The sequence below is a fragment of the Dipodomys merriami genome, unplaced genomic scaffold, assembly GCF_024711535.1.
Source record: "Dipodomys merriami isolate MVZ:Mamm:240054 unplaced genomic scaffold, mDipMer1.0.p SCAF_72, whole genome shotgun sequence".
NCBI classification, from domain to species: domain Eukaryota; kingdom Metazoa; phylum Chordata; class Mammalia; order Rodentia; family Heteromyidae; genus Dipodomys; species Dipodomys merriami.
The window spans coordinates 2,502,570-2,520,349 of record NW_027206313.1 but is presented as its reverse complement, the minus strand read 5'-3'; positions in this window follow the sequence as shown (position 1 = coordinate 2,520,349).

Sequence of the window (17,780 nt, the reverse complement as noted above, 5' to 3'; positions counted from 1 at the left end):
CTTTGCTCACTTGAGTAGGCAGCTGTGGGTGTGGCTGATGCCTGTGTGTACTGTACATCATCTCTGGGGGGAAAGAACATTAATACTCCGCCGCAACTGTGGTGGGTTTCCCTCTGGCCCCACCCAAGCTTTTCTATTTTAATTTGCATTGTCCTAGCCTTGGGGCCCGTGACAAATGTCATCATTTCCTCCCTCCCCGCTGGTTGCCTTTGGTGACCTTTTGGGGTGCCCTTTGTATAGGGCTTTTATGGAAGGGCCCCGGGGGATGCTGCAGGACACCTTCCCATTGCATGGTCACAGGTGCCGAGAACTATGCTGAATATTTGCTGAAGAAATTCATTTTTTTCTTTGTTGGTTGTGGGGCTTGGAACTCTGGGCCTGGGCACTGTCCCCAAGCTCTTCAGCTCCAGACTAGCCTCTACCACTTGAGCCACAGCATCACTTCCTGTTTTCTGGTGGTTCATTGGAGATAAGAATCTCAAGGGCTTTCTGGCCCAAGGCTGGCTTGGAACTGTGATCCTCAGATCTCAGCCTCCAGAGTAGCTAGGATTACAGGCGTGAGCCATAGCACCCAGCAAGAAATTCATTTCTTCATAAATCATTTGACTTCCTAATTTCCCATGCAAATAGCTCAGAAAAAAAAATCTTCTTTTGTGTTCTGTTACTATCTGGAAAGGAGAAGCCGATGGAAGTAAATACTCAGCTTGGAGCTGAGTATTCATGGTTGAGTCCATACACTTCTACTGAGAACTCTTCCACTATACATGGAGAATTTGTCCCCAAGTCAGTCCCAAATACCAGTGCAACGAGTTGAAGAGAAATGTTCACCAATGCTGCTTTTAGAGTGTTGGGAAGAAATACTTAGATAAAGCGCCTGAGTTGAACGGGGAGACTTTAGGTCATGCTCAGGTGATAAAACTTGCTTTCTAACTTCTAGGCCTGAGATAAAGAGTTGAATTTATTTTGCTTTAATGGGGAGGATGCTCAGAAAGAAAAGGGACAAGAACGTCTTGTGGGTGACCAGGGCTGTGTGATGGGACACTAGCCCTTCATTCCCCCTGTTCTTAGCTGCTGACCTCTTCAGGTCTATCCTCCCTGCAGTCAGAGGACGGAGGGCCTTGTCCACAGGGGCATGGAGGTGGCACAGGATCAGTATTCTGCACAGAGGCTCCCCTTTCTAGTTTGTCTGGCAAGAGAGGACGCTTTCTTTGTCTTATAATTTGCATAAAGGTGGTTGATATAGAGCTGAGCTTGCGGCCCAGCCATTCACAACCATTGTTCAGTTCAGCGCAGTCCTCAGCGCTCACGTTGACTGCAGAGGTGCCACTCGGGATCAGAAACAAAAGACAACTTTTACTGAGATCCTACTTCAAAGGAGTATAATTTTTATGGATTCTAGCAAGTATTCATCATTTCTTTCCTTTATTCATATCAAAAACCAATTTAACTTGTAGATTTATAGACATATTCTCGTTATTACAAATGAGGGAAACCATGGAGCTGATGTTTCTTTGGGTCTGGTTTACTTCACTTCAAATGATTTTTTTCCCCACATTCTTCCATTTCCTTACAAATGGGGTGATATCATTCTTTCTGATAGAAGCATGGAGCTTCACTGTGTACTATACCACATTTTCTTGATCCATTCATCCACTGAAGGGCATCTGGGTTGATTCCACACCTTAGCTATGGTAAATGATGCTGCGATAAACATGGTTGTGCTGGTGGCTGTAGTGAGGGCTGGTGTGTGGTCAGTTGGGTAAATGCCTAGGAGTGGAATTGCTGGGTATTAGGGGAGCTCTATGTTCAGTCTTTTGAGGAAAGTTTGTATTCCACCACAGTGTAGTAGTGTTCTCTTTTGGTCACATCCCTGCCAGTAACTGTTATTATTAATTTATTTGATAAGGGCTTTTCTAACTAGGATGAGGTGAAATCTCAATGCTGTTTTGATTTGTATTTCTTTTTGGCCAGAATTGTTGACCATTTCTTCATGTGTCTATTGGCCATTCTTAGTTCATCTTTAGAGAAGTCTCTATAACTATACAAGTTAACCCAATGAATAGTGAAAGACAAATAATTACACTTGGACATGATTAATTAAACAGCACTCTAAGCATTCATACAGTGAGAACAAAGAGGCTATTCTTAGGAGAGGATCATAAGGGCTCAATAGCTGTTTCATATGACCATATAAAATGCTTATTGAAATGAATTCCAAGAAATGGAAACAGGAGGTTTCTTTTATTGTACTGATTTCAGTTGTTTTTTTTCCTTCTTTTTCCCCCTCTGGTGTATTCCCTGTTGTCATTTTTAAAAATTTCTTTACCCTTTGACTTGCATATAAGTTTATCTGATTTGAGGAAGGCAAGGGGAATCGCAGAAAGGGTGGGACAAAGGATGAACCAATTCAACAGAGATACTCACTAAATACTACGTTGGAAATGAACTTTACAACTTGGAGTGCAGGAAGGTTGGGAAAGGAAAAAGTGGGAGAAAATGAGGGAGGGGTAACACTTCAAAAAGAAATGTACTCATTACCTGGCTAATGTAATTGTAACCCCTCTATCTATCACCTTTACAATAAAAGTTAAATTAAAAATGAGCCAATTTAATCACAGACCACTTGCTAATATGATTAGTTTCTGGTGGAAGTAATATGTTTGAAAGTATAAGGAATCAGAGTGTATAGTGTTTCATTTTTCTGTTTATATACATTAGTTGTAAAAAAGCGGTTTCATCATGACATTTCCACACATGTGTATTAATCTGCTCTGTCACTCATTCTTTTCTCTACGCATCCCTTAAAACTATTTCAACTGGTTTCTATTTCCATACATGCAAATCTGCAACTTTGACCAATCGTAGTGATTCCCATTCACTCTTTCATTTCCTTGCCCCTGATGGTACTGACCCCACCCCAAAAGAGTCCATTACTTAGCTAGGCGCTGGTGGCTCGTGCCTGTAATTCTAGCTACTCAGGAGGCTGAGAGCTGAGGATCAGGGTTCAAAGACAGCCAAAGTAGGAAAGTCTGTGAGACTCTTACCAATAAACCACTCAGAAAATTGGAAGTGGCACTGTGGCTCAAGAGGTAGAGTGCTAGCCTTGAGCTGAAGAGCTAAGGGATAACATCCAGGCCCAGAGTCCAAGCCCCACCACTGACAAAAAAAAATAGAGTCCATTGTTTTCCTATTATTCATTTTTAAGTGTGTGTTACTTGAACCAATGGGTTTTACATAACTTGTTTTTCCAAAGGACATGCATTTATGAATTCAAATTGTTATAAGACTACCAAATAGATATGGTTGATGCCCTGGGTATTAACAGCTAAACATTCACCTGAATCATGCGTCTGTGTAGACAAACCTGCTGTTATTTCTCCTGCCTAAAAATAACAATGAATATACAAAACAGTCTCTTATAACCCTCTTTTCATTTTCAGCTACACTCCTTTTGCTTCTACTATGATACATATAAGACAGGTGTGATCTAGATCTATTCCTTTTCAAGAAGGATCTATATTGACTGTCTCCAACTCTTCTCCCTGGGAACCCTCTTTATTAAGGTTTTTACTTTTAGAAATTCTCTGAAACTTCCCCCGTCATGATCATATGTGATTGCCATGTTGGTAAATCCAACAGTCATTTCCAAGTCTTGCTTGGGGATATATTTACATCATTTGACTAAGTTCATCACTCTGTTCCAATGCTTTTCCCTCTTGGTTTTGAGGCCACCATTGGAATCTGATTCTCCTCTTATCTTTCTGACTACTTCTTAATTTCTTCTTATCTCCCAACATGTAGACTTAGAGAATCCTAAGGCTCAATCCTTATACTTCTTCTTTTGTAACATTTCTTATTACTCTAAGTATTTTTTGCCCATTCTCATGGTTTTAAATGCCATGTGAATTCCAATGACTCTAAAAATGTTATTTCCAGCTTCGGCATTCCCTCTGGGCTCCTGATTTATACACCCAGCTACTTTACATTTACATTTGGATGTCCCTTAGGCTTCTCAAAATTAACATGCTCAAAACTAAACTGATATTCTTTCTGAGCCAGCAACTCCCACATTTCCACACCTCTATTAACAGTAACATTCTTCTCCCAGGGTCTCATAGGAAATGCTTCGAAGTCATCCTTTACTCTCTGCATGATCTGCCATTCCACACTCTGTTTGTCAGCAAATTGTGCCATCTTAACCTTCAGAATTGAAATATAACTTGATCCTTCTCATCATGCTGGCGTAATCCACCCACATCACCCATCTAGCATTCCCACAGCAACTCCTAACTGGTCTCCCCGTGTAGACGCTAGTCCCCTCCCTGCCACAATCTATGAGCAGCCAGCAGCCCAGAGATCTGTTGAAGCCTAGATCCGATTAGGCTACACTTCCTCACACATACTTCCACTGATCTCAATTCCCACGCAAAGCAAACTCCCAAGTCTGGCCAATCATCTAATAAGGTCCACAACAGTCTTGCTTTGTCACTTCTCTGGCTTTATCCTCTACTGCTGTCTCATTCTGACTTCATTATTGCTTTAATTAAAAATTTTCACAGTGATCACAAACAGTTTGAAGCGAAACTCTCCATGTGTTTGGTTTACACGTTCTTTGCCATACAACCTCTCCCTGCCTCTGTTATCCTGTATTTTCCTCCGAACTGACCCATACCATCAACATTCAGACCTTCATTGTCTATATCCTTGCGTTTTCCCTTTACTTAGAATGTTCAAGCTTTCTTTCTTCCTTCTTTATCTGATCAATTCCTCCTCAATGTTTGCAACTAGACAGAGTAATCAATCCTCTAAGATTCTATCTTCTTTGTGTGTGCCAGTCCTGGGCTTGAACACAAGACTTAGATCTGTCCCTGGGATTTTTTTCTCAAGGTTATCACTCTACTGCTTGAGACACAGCTCCACTTTCAGTGTTTTTGGCACTTCCTCCCTGGAGAAAATTCCCCATGTCTATGCTACCGCAAGCCCCTTAATTTTTGCAGTTACTACAGAAATATCACTGGACTTGGAATTGTTAGATGCTCAACACATGATCCATTGTATGAATGAGTGAACAATAAGTGAATGGTTGCCAACCATAAGATGATGGTCAGCCCAGCAACATCAGTGTCTATACAGTCTATGATTTTCTTTTTTCTTTTGGTTGGTTGTGGGGTTTGAACTCTGGGCCTAGGTGCTGTCCCTCAGCTTTTCAGCTCAAGACTAGTGTTCTACCATTTGAACACAGCAACACTTCCAGTTTTCTGGTGGTTCATTGGAGATATGAGTCTCACAGATTTTCCTTGCCAGGGCTGGCTTTGAACCACAATCCTCAGATCTCAGCCTCCTGAGTAGCTAGGATTACAGGCATGAGCCCCCCTTCCCAGGCTTCAGTCTATGATTTCTAAGATAAACTTGACCTATTCTAAATAGATATGTCACCTGGTTGGCCTTCCCGCCCCTTGTGATCTGCAAATGCATAGGATCTCTTGATGTGCTCAGGGAGCGTCCCAGCTAGCCTGACTTGGAGCAGGGATGTCCTGAGGAAAGTAACAGCTGCCCAGAGGACATGAAGGCACCACCAGGTAAGAGTTTGTCTTTGCCACACACACCACCCCAAACACAGTACACAGAAGACATGTTGAACAAGGAGGCTGTAAGCTAGCATCAATGATGAACCTTCACGACCAAAGGTTCACAGTGTGATCCTGGGAGGTGGTGAATGGGTCAAAGCTCAGCTTTTCCACTGGTACAGGAGAGACCCCCAGCGAACAGCCCACTCTGTGTGGATGCCCCTCCCCTGACTGCTGGCTATGAACTGTAATGTCCCCATGGAAAGTCTCATGAGTAAGGCTTTAAGTCAGTGAGCTGCAAAGGCTGAGAAACTTGGGGGCTGAGGACAGGTCAGAGTTTTCCCCCCCATCTGCGTTTAGCTCTCCTTTCCTCAACACATCCAAAATAGAAACCATTTCCTCTCCACTCCTCACCTCCTCCCAACCTCAGCCTTACAGTGGTCTACCACAAACATGCTTGTACTGAGCGCAGAGAAGTCGCCACATCTGTCAGGCAATACACCAAGCTGAGGAACAGTCTACCCCATGTCACACCAACGAAAAGAGTTACTTGGCTCTCTGGCTGGTCAAAAGAGTGAAATGAAAAGGAAACAGAAGTAATGAGGGAGCCGGCGAAATAAGTATTGCCACCTATGAACCTAAATGTAAGCAAGGGAAACACTTGGCTTGTAGGTCCTTGAGTGGGGAAATCAATCGTTTTCTGTGCCTCTGAACCTGCTACTAACACAACATCTGACTCCTGATGTTCACTAAGAAACACAACGTCCATCTGTGGATAAGGGAAAGGGGGGGTTAGAGCAACAAAGTTTCCAGCATGAGAAAATACACTCTTCTCTGTGTGTCCCATTGAATATCAGGGAGGAGATGGTTTAGGTCACTACTAAGACCTAACTAGGAGAGAGGACAACTTATTCAAGGTACTGGGTAGTAGTTTATTTTACTATCCATGGACATAGGGCAAGCATCCTCATAAGTGGAAAAACACACATTGTAAACACCTCTGATATGATATAATATGAGATGATGCAGCAATGAAATCTAGGCAATGGCATTAGAAGTACCAAATAAATTGAAGAGTATAGTCATTAGCTCTATTCTCCCTAGTTTGAGGAAATCATGGATTCAACTCTTGGGAAGAGGTACCTGAAAAAAATCAGAGCTAAGGTTTAAAACTTTCCTACCATTCTTATTCTGTCTCTGGGCTATCGTCTCTCTCCCCTCTTTAATAACTTCTCAGAAAGTTACTAACTTTTCTGGGACAAATTAATATCCAGATGGTGCCTGTCAGTTCCTCGCTGGATTTGTACATCGCTATCTGAGCTCCAGTGTGCCTTCGTGTCCCTCCTGCTTCTGCTTGTTGATTCGTTTGCTCTTTGATAAATTTGTTTCCCTGGACATTTGTTATTTGCTTGCTTGGTTCTTCTTTTGATTTGGGGGAAACACCTTGACCCACCACTTTCTATAAATGCTTCCATGAGAGCAGCCACGTTCCCATCACCAGAGTCTCTAGACAATTGATCCATGAATGTGCATTTGATTCAGGACGTGGTCCCCGGGGACTTTGGAGTAGGGCTAAAGGATTTGATTGTAGTCTGTCTAGGACTTCAAACAGAGACCGTGGAAGCCAGGGTGGCCGTGGCCTTCCAGGCCTGTCCTGGTGCCGAGGATGCAGCAGTTTGGCTGTGACAGGATGCAAGTCTTTTCGATTGTTCCCTGGGTCTGGGTGCGGGTCCCCGTGGTGTCCATGAGCTCTGTTATATCCTTGTAGCATTCTCTTCTCTAAACTAGTTCCACAGGAGCTGTTTCACTTCCTGCGGCCTCCACCATGCTCATTATTAGCCCATCTTGGCTTCAGGAATGGGACCTCTTGTCTCTGTTCTTAGCCTGATTCCTTTGCAACGTTCACTGTAGCTCAGGCTTGTGTTGGCATTACTGAGCAATTTAAAGAATGGCAGGCAATCATTGAAACTCTGGCTGATTGGGTGATCACAAAGGAGAGTCGCAGCGCCCTTCTGTGCTTCAACATGCACAAGTTAAACATGCACTCGTTAAAAATGTCTCAATGGACAATTTGCCCCATGAAAGTTGGAATGTGTTTGTGACTTTAACTAAGCATCACTATCCCACAATACTGTGAAATTATGTAACCACTTAATCACAATAAAGAATTTGCAAAAAAAAACTGTCATCTTTGTTTTACTCCACGGTGAAACCATTGACAAGACATTGAAATTGTTTCTTGTAAGACTAGGATTTGAATGCAGGCCTTCAAGCCTACTCAGCTTGCTAGGTTTTTGTTTCTTGTTTTTTTGCTATCTTTAATACAAATATTTTAAGGGGAAAAGAGGATGATGCCATATTCAATGCAAATATTCTAAGATGGATCTCAATTTGAAGAAATGTTAAAAGTAGGAGAAAGGGTTATCTTAGAATGCTTTCTTTACATAGCACAAACGTCTCATTTTTTCCATCATGTTTCCATAGAGCAAAGCTATCCAGCATAGGATCCTTAAGCCACTAGTCCAGAGATGTGCAATGAAATCGACTTAGAATTAACTGTCCCGTGTCTTTTTGCCTCCTCCTCATTTTTCCTTACAAAGATTTTTGAGGCCATGCTCCAGAAAAATGAAGGACACAAACTAAAGAAGGAGCTGTGGTCCACACCACACCATTACCAGCAGGAATGGGAGGAGGACCTAAAACAGCACCTAGGAGACAGGGGGTGGCAGAAAAGGCATCAGCGAATAAGGACATTCGAGACATGATCTGCCTCGTGTGGGACCTGGTGGGGAAAGTTAGGGCTAATGGTTTGTCCGAGACAAAAGAAGTTTAAAGGAAAAGTCTAGGAACTCCAAAACGCTGGTCAAGAGGTTCATGCTTAGAATCCCAGCACTTGGGAGGCTGAGGCAAGAGTATCTGAGGCCAACAAATGCTGCATGAGAAGAACTTGTGTGGAAAAGTAGAATGAAAAGAAGGAGCATGTGGAAGAGGATTTGAAGGAGAAATAGGAAGGGGAGGAAGAAGGAGGAGGAGAGGAGGAGACGAAGACGAAGACGAAGACGAAGACGAAGACGAAGACGAAGACGAAGACGAAGACGAAGACGAAGACGAAGAAGAAGAAGAAGAAGAAGAAGAAGAAGAAGAAGAAGAAGAAGAAGAAGAAGAAGAAGAAGAAGAAGAAGAAGATGAAGAAGAGGAGGAGGAGGAGGAGGAGGAGGAAACAACAACAATATCAGCTTCAAGAAAAACAAAGCAAAACCTTACACAAAGAAAGTTATGTAATACTTGAGTATTGTTTGGCTTTCCATTAGCAATGCTCACTTATGCATGATCACACACAAGAATTAAGCCTGTGTCTCTCTTGGGAGCAAGCTGTGAGCCCAAATTCAAGACTTTATTTTCATTATAAATTTTGTCTTTAAAAGCTATTTGACATTTTTAAAACCATGTTCATTTGTTACAGTGAAATCTTTCAAGGGTATGTAATTAGGTTGATGTGACATTTTTAGCGAATGTAATCTGATTTCTGTTAATCATGTTTACTTTTCCTAAATACCAACAAATAATTTTTTGCTAATCTATTCTAGAAGATGGTCAAACTGAACACTGTTGCCTTCTGAATCCATAGAATCTTCGCCTTCAAAAGATGGAGCTCATATTCCATTACTTTCTGTAGCCGGAAAACAACTCATTTTGCATGATTGTTTCGATGGTGTTCAGATTTATCCAACAGTATGACCGGGAACAGTTCATGTATTGGTAGCTGGCATACAGAGGGGAACCCAAGAGCATACAGATAGCAAGGAGAAAGACACAAGCTGCAGCTCAGTTCAGATTCTGCTATGAGACCCAGTCTGGCAAATCCAAGCATCGTGGAACCTGAGCAGATACGCCTTTGGGAATCAGTAATTTCACATCTCTGTATGTAGGAGAGGAGCTGGACTGCATGTGTGTGTGTCTGTCTGTGTCTGTGTCTGTGTGTGTGTGTGTCTGTGTGTGTGTGTCTGTGTCTGTGTCTATGTCTGTGTGTCGTGTGTGTGTGTGTGTCTGTGTGTGTGTCTGTGTGTGTGTGTGTGTGTGTGTGTGTGTGTGTGTGTGTGTGTGTGTGTGTGTGTGACAAGACCTATGGAGAATGTAAGCACAGAGAAGCAGCTACGCCCTGGACACTGGGCTTGTGAGCTCTGGCGGGACAATGGCTTCGGAGCTATTCTCGTTAGAGTCTAGGATTTTAAAAAAAAAAGTGAATTCTAGATCATGTGAGAAAACATAGCTACTGAGTAGTTCACAGAACAGTCAGAGTTTCCAGAGAAGGAAGCTCAGAGCCAACATGGCAGGGATGACCAAGAGGGCGCCAGGGGCGGCGTGTCCTTAGGCCTCCACGTCCGGCACCATCACCTCAACCGGCTCTCCCCCAGCGTCTGACTGGCACACGCATCACACGTAAGCCAGGAGCAAATGGTCTCAGATCACTCTGTTTAGATACAGCATTCTAGGGAGAATCGCCAATGGACTGCATTTGTTTTGTAGCTGGGGGACTCGGTATTGGCCTCATTAGTGGGTAGTCGGGGTTCTCATCTGCGTTGGGTTTGCCTCAGCATGACAGGTGTGTGACTGTGGATAACTAAGTTCTACATCCAGACATTTTTTTAGTGGTCAAGTGTGAGACTGACGGGAAAATTAATGGTTCCTGCCGTAGTGACAGAGAAAACAAGCAGGGATTAGGCTGCTGAAACTTGGTTGACCTAATTCATCTTGCTCGACAATGAATCCTTAATAATGTCTAACTTCTCTCTTGCTATATACCATCCAGCTTCAATTTCAACTCGTTTTTAAGCAGTGTTTCTGTCTTCTTCAGTTTGGAAATCATTCCCTGTACAAGAGAAAATAGAAGAAAATAGAAGCTAATTTACTCTGCTTTTTTTTTTCATTCACTGGTTTTTATTAAATCAACTAGGAAACACTGCTGTGCTTATGTGTGTGGTTTTAAAAAGCCATTCACAAATAAGATTGCAATTACTTGTCATAGAACAGTAATGAGAGTAGATTTTGATTGTAAAACAAAATTTAACAGGAAGGGGCTAGTTTCTTTGTCTCTTGCATCTGAGACTATGTCCAAGTAAATCACAGCTTCATGGTCTGAATTGGAAGTCAGGCTGCAAGTTGGCAAATAAAAAGACACAAGATATCCAGTTCCTTTGGATTTTAGATGAACAACAAATGATCTTAAGTAAGAATGACCCCATGCATCTATAGAATACATTACATGGTTTATTGTTTCTCTGAAATTTAAATGTATGTATATATATATGCATATGTATGTATGTATGTATATATATATGTATATACATATATATACACATATATGTGTATGTGTGTGTGAAGCCTGGAAAGTCTTGTTGGAACAGACTACAACATCATGAATACAATATGACTTTGATTCAGAAGTCTGCTCTACAGAGCAGCCAGTATGGTTTCTGACTTACAATTCAGGAATCCATTTCTCAATGTTAAAAACATCAAGTTCTGTACATCATCTTGACAGTAAAAAAAAAAAAAAACAGCAAGTCATGTAGGAACAGAGCATTTCTGCTTAGGGTTTTGTGTTCAAATGTTAAATCGGAAACACACAAACTGGAAAGGAAGGTAGGGATAGAGTAAGTCAGAAAAAAAAAAACTCCTAATCATTCAGTTAGTTGAAAAATAGCAATATTTTGTTCTCCTTTTACTGAAATAGCTGGCAATTTTCACCACATAACATAGTTCTAAAATATTCTTCTAACAGCTTTCACTCGCAGGTGCGTTAAGATTTTGTGTCATATTAACACTGTATTAACATTAACTAAATACAATGTGGAAACAATACAAGCTATGAACAAGCTAATTACCTTGTATATGATCATTCATTTAATTCTTGCAATAGCCCATCAGGTACTTAGCGTATTTTTTCCATTTAATGTAAATTGAGAAACTGAAGCACGGAGAAATTAAATGCATCAAGTAACTTACAGATGGCCACATTGTCGTTATTAAATCACCAAACTAGATGTAAGGAGGGCAGTCTCTTTGTGAGACCTGGCTTCTTAACCATGATTGTAGATAAGTTTTTGGAGGTAGGTATTCCACAAATAAAAACAGTGTAACCTGGAGTCTCTGAAGTTTGAAACTAAATGCTTATTTCTACAACTGAAGTACACTTTCCATCTTACCCGTGAATAAACGGCTGCATATTATGTCATCTTCTAGAAAGCCTGTCAGTTTCAACTCCAGTTTCAGCTTTCAGACCTTTAAATCAGATTGCCAAATTGTTCATCTTTGGTAGTTTTCTCCCACTTGTCCTAGATTGGTCCAGTGAAGCATGTACGTTACATATAATAACTTTGCTGCAGGACTTAAAGATGGTCTCCCTCCTGAGGTTCTCTTCTTTGTTTGGTCCCAAATATTTCTCACTTTTCAACTGTTCCTTTGAGCTATCACGAATATTTTTTTAAGTCATGTCTTAGTTTGTAATTGTGCATGATACTATCTCCTTAGACATAAACCTGTCTGTAGAAAATTTCCTATCACAAAACGGTAGTGGAATTTCAAATGAAAAAATTGTGGGCTTTTGGAGGCTAGCAGTAAGAAATCTTTCTTCCAAGGGCTTTAGGATGGATTCTTGAGCTTTCCCATTCTATGGAAATTCTAGAAGTTCCTGACAGTGAGGAGGAGGAATGAGGAAAATACAGAAATTGTTTTAAAGAGTTATGTATAGAACTTTCACAATGCAAGTACATCATTAAGTCATTACTTTTACTTTTACATACTCCTATTTTAATAAAGGCATGTCCCCTACTCATTTCTCCCTTAGTCTTGCCAAATTCCCCCTTTCAAAAACTGAGCTTTGCTTTGTTTTAAGTTCTACTTTCATGGTCTGGGTGTCCAAACTTAGAAAACATGGAGGAAGCAGATCAAAGGAGACAAGAATCCTGGCTTAACTGATCACTGAGCCTCGAGAGCCAGAAGTGGCTAGAGAAAGTTGGATAATGTCTGACGGTGGTTTGAGCTTAAGGGCTAACTGGGTTTGAAAAGCACTCATCATCACTGGTGACAAAATTTTACTGTAGCTTTGGTTACTTTCAGTAAACCACAGACTCGCGATAAATTCCACTAATGTGATGTCATTAGCTTTCAATGCTATGCTTATAAGCAAGACTGGGCAATAAGGAGTGTGTGTGTGTGTGTGTGTGTGTGTGTGTGTGTGTGTGTGTGTGTGTGTGTGTGTGTGTGTGTGTGTGTGCTTGCTTGCTTGCTTGCTTTTGTGTTTTGTGTGTGCATACCTGTCCCTGTGCATAGTGGGGGGAGAAGGAGGAGGAGGAGAAAGAGGAGGGACAGGAGGGGAGGAGGGAGAGGAGAAAGAGAAGGAGGAAACTGAAAAGTGTGAGGGTTGCCTCCATACTGTCTGCACAATCCTAACTGCTCTCTTTGAATGGAGCAAGTTTTTAACAATACTGCTAGGACTTTTAATATAAACACTTGCCATGGCTTTGTGCTACTTTAACCAAACAATCACAGGCTTGTTTTTATTTCTTTGCACACTGGTGAATTCTACTTATAACATGGCTCTCACTCGTGGAAACTAGTGGGTTTAATCCAGCAGTTGTTCTTCTGGGAGTTTGCCTAGAAATGATTGGATAAATTCACAGAAATACAAAGGCTTGGTAATGACCACCTCCATGTACATTACCCAAATGTCTATCAAAAGAATAATATATGTACATAATAAAATAAATAAAAAATATGTACATAATAAAAGTACATAAAATATATGTACTTTTAGCAGAATTCTGTGTTGCCATTAAAATGCTATAGACCTAGAGTATACCTACAAATGATTTTAGAAGAAAAAAAAAAGCAGTATAAGTAGTTCATTCTAATTTTTGACATTTATTTATACCTCAATGTATATGGAAATGCACACACACACTGTAGTGCTGGGAAATTGAAACCAGGGCTCCAAGCACGCTAGATAAGTTCTCTACCACTGAGCAAAACCCACACCTAGAATTTCCTTCCTTCCTTCCTTCCTTCCTTCCTTCCTTCCTTCCTTCCTTCCTTCCTTCCTTCCTTTCTTCCTTCCTTCTCTCCCTCCCTCCCTCCTTCCCTCCTTTTTTCCTTATTTTCTTGAGATAACCTTGTGACTACTTCGGGCAGACTGGCCTGGTCCCCGCACTTTGAACTTGACATCCTTTTCCTGTATGTTTGTCTCTGCCTCATGAATGCTGAAATTGCAAACACGCCCCCCGTGCCTGGCTTTGCCCAGAAATAGTCTTGAAAGATGAACAGAGAAATGTTGGGATGGTTATTGCTGGCTACTAGCATTATCGATGATTTTAGTTATACTTTTTTTTCAAATAAATTTCTTTACTTGTCATGAGCTACCCATATAAAAATTGAAAATCAAATTGTTTTTCAGTAGAAACAAGTAGACCATATCACTTTGGTTTTGACTCTGGAAATACGACTTCTATTGAAAACCCATTCTGAACCAAGTAGAATTTGCATAGTAAACTTTTCCCAACAATACTTAGACTAAATATACAACTTATACCTCAGTCATACCTTAGTCACGTGATACACTGATACATACAATGACATACATAAGCATAATCTCATGATATTCGATTGGATGTGGTCCTAATATGTAATTATTATTTTTAAAATCGTAACTTTATTACTCAAATATTCAGTTTATTATGCAAAATTTCTTGTACTGTTTTAACATATTGAATGATTTTCTCTTTTGCTGCTATTGATCCTAAGCTGATGAAGACATCGGCCATAAGCCTTACCTTTCCTTTAGGCTGTGTAGAATAAAATATTCATGTTAGGTAAAGAGTCAGTGTAAAAACAATCATTAAGCAAGGGCTTACTGTTCATTGTTAACATTATTAAAATAATGTCACTTTGTTCCTATGAAACAGTTTTAGTGTTTCACAGTTTGTCTTTAGCAGAGCCCAGACTTCGGAGCAGGTTTGTTGATTTTGAATCCCATTTCTTCCCGCATTACCTTTTTGTCTTAAGAGAAATAATGAAGATTGAACTAACCACAGCTGGCAACTTCTTACCAGAGGTGTGTGGTGCAGTGGAGCTCCTTGTCTCTGGCTGAGTTCTTAGTCGCAAGCAACACCCATGCTTTAATCAGAAATACTTTTCCAGTCTCCCTGTGGGGACAGTCGGCAGCAGATCCTCCCAGAGCCCACCAGAGGTGGGAGCTCAAAGCGTGCTCAGTCCTGCTTACGGTCCCTCGCATGGCTACACTGCGCAAGTGAACACTCCACAAGTACAGCAACAGCCAGAAGTGCACGGCCGGGACAAGACAGGTATATCTGAGGAACAGAAGAGACCGCATAGAAACAGACCCACACGGATGGAGTGAACCCACCCTTAACAAACAAAGTTATTGGAGGAAAGATCGTAAGTCTTTAAATTTTAAAATTATCTTTAAGTGATTGTATGAAGAGCTTCCGTTCACCAATCAGCTTAGGCGTGAAATGCATCTTGATCAACACTGCTTTCAAAATTCTCCCTCCTCTCCCCAGCCCCACCCTCCCCCAATTTCTAACAAATGTTCAGAAACAACTGGAAAATTCATATGCAAGAGACAAGAACCTACATACAAGCCGACACCACTGACAAAAATTAACCCATCATAGACCTAAATGTAAATTACAAAACAAACTCCTAGAAGATAACAGGTAATAAATAAATAATAAAATGCACTGTCTATAGAAAAATTTGGTTAGTTTGACTTGATAAAAAGTTAAACCTTTTTAGTTTTTATGAGAACAATGGAACTGTTTTAAGAAGGGAATGTGGGAGAGAAAAGGGTGTAGAGGATGAAGTTTGTGCAGATGCATTGAATACCTGTGGGAGAATGTCAGTGAATTCCTGTGTATAACTAATGTGCAGTAATGAAAAAATTAAAACTACTGTTCTGAGAAACACATTGAAGAGAATAAGAAGAGAAGCAACATATAGGAAGACTATTTTTTCAAAAGATATATCTAATAAAAGACTGCAATCCAAGCTAGGTACCATTGATTCATGCCTGTAATCCTAGCTACTCAAGAGGCTGAGATCTGATGATCACGGTTCAAAGCCAGCCAGGACAGAAAACTCTGTGAGACTCCTCTCACCAATAAACTACTCAGAAAAGGCCAGAAGTGGCACTGTGGCTCAAGTGGTAGAGTGCTAACTAGCCTTGAGCACAAACAGACTCAGGGACAGTGCTCAGGCCCTGAGTTCAAGCCCCAAGACAGGAAGGAAGGAAGGAAGGAAGGAAGGAAGGAAGGAAGGAAGGAAGGAAGGAAGGAAGGGAGGAAGGGAGGGAGGAAGGGAGGGAGGGAGGGAGGGAGGAAGGGAAGGAGGGAGGGAGGGAAGGAGGGAGGGAAGAAGACTGCTATTTAAAACACACAAAGAGCTCTTAAAGCTCACCAATAAGAAAATAAACAATCCAATTAAATAAACTGGGCAAAAGATCTGTAAGAAAAAAAACTGTTCAGCAAAAAGATGTACAAATGACAACTATATATGAAGATGTTTGTTGGAATGGCTAAAATCCAAAGCACTGACAATACCAAATGTTGATAAGGTTGAAAAGCAAGATGAATGCTCATTTATTTTTGGTGGAAATGTAAAATATTTCAAAAAACATGCTAGCAGTTCCTTACAAAACTAAGCACAGTCTTACCATATGGTCCACAGTGTTCTGATATTTACCCAAATGAGTTGAATACCTATGTCCATTCAAAAAATTTACATAAGGATATTGATGGAAGTTTTAATGACTGACAAACTCCATTACAGCTAGACAATGAAATATTATTTTGTGCCTGAAACAAAACCATCAATCTATGAAAATAATAAAGGTATACAAGCAAATAAAAGAAGACAAGTAGAAGAGATAAAATGTTGTTGAAATCATTAGAAATCAGGAGTAGGTGGAGACTTTCAGGGAGGAGAGAATTCATCAGTAGAGCACAGGATATTTTTTTAGAGTAGTGAACTATTCCATATGATATGAAAAGGATAGTTGGCATTCACCAACTATATAACATATAGTTGCCCAAACCTATGGACTTAGGGTTGTAATAATAGGTTAATGTAGGTTTACTAGCTATAGCAAAAAGCACTGGGGAGGTTATGCTGTGCTTAAAATAGTCAGCCTTTCCCATGTGGTTCTCTCAGGCTATTAGAAACGACATCGGTCAAGCTAGAAACCACCTGGCTTCCTGTGTCACTTTGGTTTTGGAGGAAAACATCCAAGATAGACAACTAGTTCAGAATATCCGCATTTAGTTTTTAATTGATCCAATCTGAATGAAATGATTGTGTATAATTCATCATCTTGGCCTACATATGACCTAATACGTTCAATTAATTAAATTGCATAATAGACTACCATCTGCTCTCAAGCTGAGCAGTAGGACATGCGAAATCATGTACACGTGTGTCCTCCTCCTTGCGATTCTGTAAGTCTCCATCTAGAAGCAGAATTTCTGGATTTTCATAGTATGCAAAGGATATATTGTCATTTGTGACAGTTCCATGAAATCACGGTTCCTATTGCCATGAGTAACATTTGCTCCAGGTGTATGCTATCTGCTACTAATATCATAATTAACTTGGCCATTTGAAGAATCAAACCTGAGGGTTTCATTGTCAACTTAATTTCAAATGTTCATGCTCACTAGTGAGTTTCAGATAAGATATTTCTGAGGAAAAAGAATGAAAAAGGGGCTTGCTGGGGTAGTGATAAACGAGTACAGCATTACGCATATGGTAACTGATACAGAATGAGGCTAAGGAGAAAAACAAGTAAGCAATCAACCACAAGAAAGCACCTGAAATGGGTGTTTATCCATGGGGATGTTAACAGTCAGTGTGGGGAGAGGCAGAACCATTCAAAACAGAGTTAGAAAAGATGGCTCTATAAAGAAAATTTCCTTGAAGTTCTCTACCTCACCCTACACTCAGAAATTAATTCTAGAAAGGCTGAAAATATAAACATCAAATCTAAGACTGTAAAGCTCTTAGTAGAGAAGAAATGCAATATATTTCTGACTGGATGAAAAGAAGAATTTGATAAGGCTCCAAAAGCACCACCCATAAGAGGAAACAGAAACATCTTGGATTTTTGGTTTGTTTGTTTTTTTATTATTATGAAAATACCAT